The sequence below is a fragment of the Primulina huaijiensis genome, chromosome 6, assembly GCF_012295235.1.
Source record: "Primulina huaijiensis isolate GDHJ02 chromosome 6, ASM1229523v2, whole genome shotgun sequence".
Classification (NCBI taxonomy): Eukaryota; Viridiplantae; Streptophyta; class Magnoliopsida; order Lamiales; family Gesneriaceae; genus Primulina; species Primulina huaijiensis.
Genome location: NC_133311.1, coordinates 3,329,196 through 3,333,757, shown reverse-complemented (window position 1 = coordinate 3,333,757; position 4,562 = coordinate 3,329,196).

Genomic DNA, 4,562 nt, shown 5'->3' with positions numbered 1-4,562 from the left:
CATCTTCCTTTTTTTTTTTTTTGACAGCACACATCTTCCCTTTTTTAAAATAGTAGCAAACTTTTGATTCCACTGTCTCGAAGCTTGCTTAAGTCTATACAATGACTTATTTAATTTGCAAACTTTTGACTCTCCTTGTTGACAATAACCCAGTGGCAGATTCATATATACCTCTTCATCGAGGTCTCCTTGAAGAAATGCGTTGGTGTAAATTCCAACCTCTAATGGCTCTTATACACTATAAACATTGAATGACAACAATCTTTGCAGTGGTGATGTTGGGATACCATTTTTTCGCAACGAAAATTTAAAATTTTAGTTTTGACGTTTAAAACGTTCATTGGGTGTTGTATGATTTTAAAACACTCATAGAGAGTTTAAAATATTTACTTTTGTGTTCTAAACACTGGACATCAAACTATTCTTAATTTTAAGCGGATATAGTCCTTATTGTAAATCCCTACAAACATATGTACATCATTCTTCGATCTTCAAATCAAGTCAATGATAAGAAACTTTTTTTTTTTTTTTTGGTATATATTGCACTAGAGATCTAAACAATGTTTGCGTCGAGATTGGAACACCAGAATTTCAGAAATAAGGCGAGCAATAGCGGCAGCGGTGCAAGGTGGAAGATGTGGTAGAAAATTCTTTTCTTTAAAATTTAGGTAGTGGCCGAAAATTACTTGAAGGATAGAGAAGAGAGAAAGATTGTGTAAAATTTATGTTATTTTATAAAACCTTTAATGTCATAATTACAAGTTTTGTCAAATCTGGAATCCTAATTGGATCAGGAGTACATTGTTGTTCCATTATTTAATNAGATTTTAGAATTTTCTTGAACGTTTCATGAGAATTTTGCACTTAGTAGTCACCAGTACTGGTATTATTATTTAATTAGTAGATTCTAGTTGTGAACTTATTATAACCCCCAATCGACGATCAGACAACGCCCATGTGTGAGGGAAATCTCGTTAAAATAATGAAAAATGAAATTTTCGAAAGACAAAATTTTCCAATGATCCATTTTTGGCAGCTGTTAGTTTTGTGAACTCTTTCACTAAAATAGGCAGTTTCACTCTTCTCACTTAATTAAACAGCTAAATTCCACATATTCCACTACATGGAATCAACTTATAAAATCTTTTATAAGCAATCTATTTGATTTTCATCAAACTACAATCGTCAAATTCAACTAATTGAACTTGACTATCTCAACGGGAACACAAATCCAATACTTGTGTGACTCTCAACGGTTCAGGAATTCAACTAGCCGTGAGTTCACAACTTCATGTGATTCAGAACAATATTTGTTCATATTCGGACTTACCCTAATTACCCACATTCTTTTCATCAACTCTTTGATCAAGAACATCAGAACTCAAGTCTGATTGCACTAATCAGATCATAGTAAGAGCGTTTAGTAGCATCTCCCCGTGATCTTTTAGGTATCACTGATAGTACTTGCAAGACCTTAAGTTATGGTTAGAGTTCAATACGGTCTCTTCAACTCATATATCCTTATTGAATATGTAACTATTGGGGTATCGAGAGTTGTAAATGAATTTGACAACGATGTGATGTATCTTTGAGTAATAACAGTGACATGATATGTGCAATTAGGAAAACATATTTCCCTATAGCACGTCTTGCTTTGCCCAGAGACTATTTGCACTATTAACTCATCAGATCACATATGATATCTTCACTCATAGGCGAGCGGTGAATCCCCGACTACAATGTATTTGCTAGTACGTATTTCGAAACTGCACCCAACCTTGCCACCTGATGGCTTTCAATGGAGTCGGTAAAAGAATTAAAGTGCATACTAGTACGTAGAGCCTCTACATTGTCCCGTGTCAAAACTGCGGACTATTCCTCTTGATAAGTGATAACCACTTGGAAAGTCCGAGGGAAGGTTGTTCAATGAATCATCAAGTGATCACCCATTTGTATAGATGAACATCTTTATGTTTTTACCAATGAAACATGACGTTTACATAACAGAGGCTAGTCTCAAGCTCAAACGATTTTTATCTTTATTTTAGGTAGCTGAATCGACTAAGGATCTGTTTAGAATATATGGTACGGTTCCTAATGAGTTTCATAATCTTACGTTGAGAGGCAGACCTCATGATGCCTTTTGTATATTCAAGAGCTTTATCTATGTAGCTTGCATAAGTATACATATAAAATAAATGACATAACTGAATAAAATCGTAAAATATTATTAAAATAAATATTATTTTTATATAAGAGTCGATATATTGCAAGTTACAAATTGGTTCGCTTGACAACTACTCTAACAAGTGAAAAGGTATCATGATAATCAATGCCTAGTTGTTGGGTGTATCTTTTGCCACAATCTTTGCTTTGAATCTATCTACGGTTCCATTGGGTTTGCGTTTAATTTTGTATATCCATCGAAATCCTATTGGTTTCTTGTTGACAAGAAGATCAATAATATCCCATGTATTATTAGATTCAAGAGTTATAAGCTCTAAATTCATAGCATCCCTACATTGCTTCATATTAGTATAGATGCTTTTTTTCAGAAGATATGGAAGTCAAAAAACTTTGATAAGCAGGTTTAAATTTGGAGTATGTAAGGAAAAAAGAAATAGGATAAAGTGTGTGGCTAGATTGCTGTTAGGCAAAGTTGGACATGCATAATCTCTTGTCCAAATTGGTGGTACTGTGTGTCTAGAAGATCTTCCTGTTGGATCTCGGTTTTTTCGTGCCCAAACACAGTGAAAGTTTTAAAATTTTTATTTTATTTTGACAATCAAAATATATTTTATTGGGCGTTCGTATGGTTTTGAAAATCAAAACATTGATAGGGTGTTGAAATTTTATACCTTTGGTGAACAATTCACACGGCTCCAACTATTCCAGGGTTAGCGGAGATAGCTCTTGATGAATTCCCTACGAACGTTCTTCAATCTCTTAATCCGGTCCACGACTGGAATATTTGTTCCTCTTCTAAATTACACTAGAAATTTATAAGAACTTTTGCGTAGAGATGGAACACGAAAAAGAAATCGACTCAACACAATAAGCCGAATTTTTCTTGTTTTGAGAAGAGATTTTCGAGAACCTTTTGGCTGCTGGAGACTTTCTCCTTCTTGTGAAACCTTCGGTCATACCCTTGTTAAAGTATGACATATATTTCATTAATTTAATTTAATTTAATTAACTAATTGTTGTTACCTTAATTAATCACATTAATTAAACAACTAGATTTCAACAAATCTATTTGATTCTCAAAAATCTCACAATCCAAATTAGTGGAGGCAATGATTTTAGGTCAAATTTTTTTTAAAAAAAAAAATTCCATGACCTAATTACCTTAATTAACATTAATGGGTTTGATTAATTAATTGAGCTAGTCCAACTAGTTTAATTAATCAAAGTCCATTAAGAACTTTAATTATTTAGTATGTTGGACTTGTACTCCTACAAGCTCATTAAACATACTTCTCACTATATTTAATTTAATTTTTAATAAACTCAACTTTTGAGTTTAATAAATTAAATCGATTATAAGTTCAACATTTGAATTTAATATTTAAATTATAAATTTAACTTCTTGAATTTATCACCTCCAAAATTTAAATATTTAATAAACTCAACTTTTGAGTTTAATAAATTAAATTCTCAATTTTATAAATTCAACTCCTTGAATTTATTCTCTCCAAAATTTAACTTCTTGAATTTACTATCTCATAAATTCAACTCCTTGAATTTATTTTCTCAAAATTTAGTTATCATAAATTCAACTCCTTTGAATTTACTATATCATAATATAAATCCAACTCCTTGAATTTATTCTCTCAACGGGAACAAACGATCCAGTGCTTGTGTGACCCTCAATGGTTCAGGGATACAACTAGCTGTGAGTTCACAACTCCTTGTGATTCAGAATAACATTTATTCTTATTCGGGCTTACCTTAGTTAGCCCCATTCTTTTCATCAACACTTTGATCAAGAATGTCAGAACTCATTTCTAATTACACCCATCGGATCATGGTAAGAGCGTCTAATAGCATCGCCCCATGATCCCCTAGGTATCAATGATAGTGCCTACAAGAATTAGTCGATTATGATAAACGTACAGTACAGTCCCTTCATATCATATATCCCGATCGAATCTGCAACCATTGGTTCATCGAGGGTTGCATATTAATTCGATAACTATGTGACACATATAATAGTGGTATCGCGTGTACTATTTGGAAAACTCCTTCTCCAACGTACATCTCATACTCTGGCCAGAGATTCCACGAACTATTATTACTTCAGATCACATAGGATATCCACACCTGTAGGTGAGCGGTGAATCCCCGACTACAATGCACTGGCTCCTATATGTGTCGCAACTGTACCCAACCTCGCCACCTGATGACTCTCCTGGAGCCGGTAAACGAGTCAAAGCACAGCCCTAGCATATAGAGCCTCAGTGTTGTCCCGGGTCGTAAGGACTAATGGTGTACAATCATAACCACGGACTTATCCTCTCGATGAATGATAACCACTTGGAAAGTCCGAGGGAGGGTTGTTC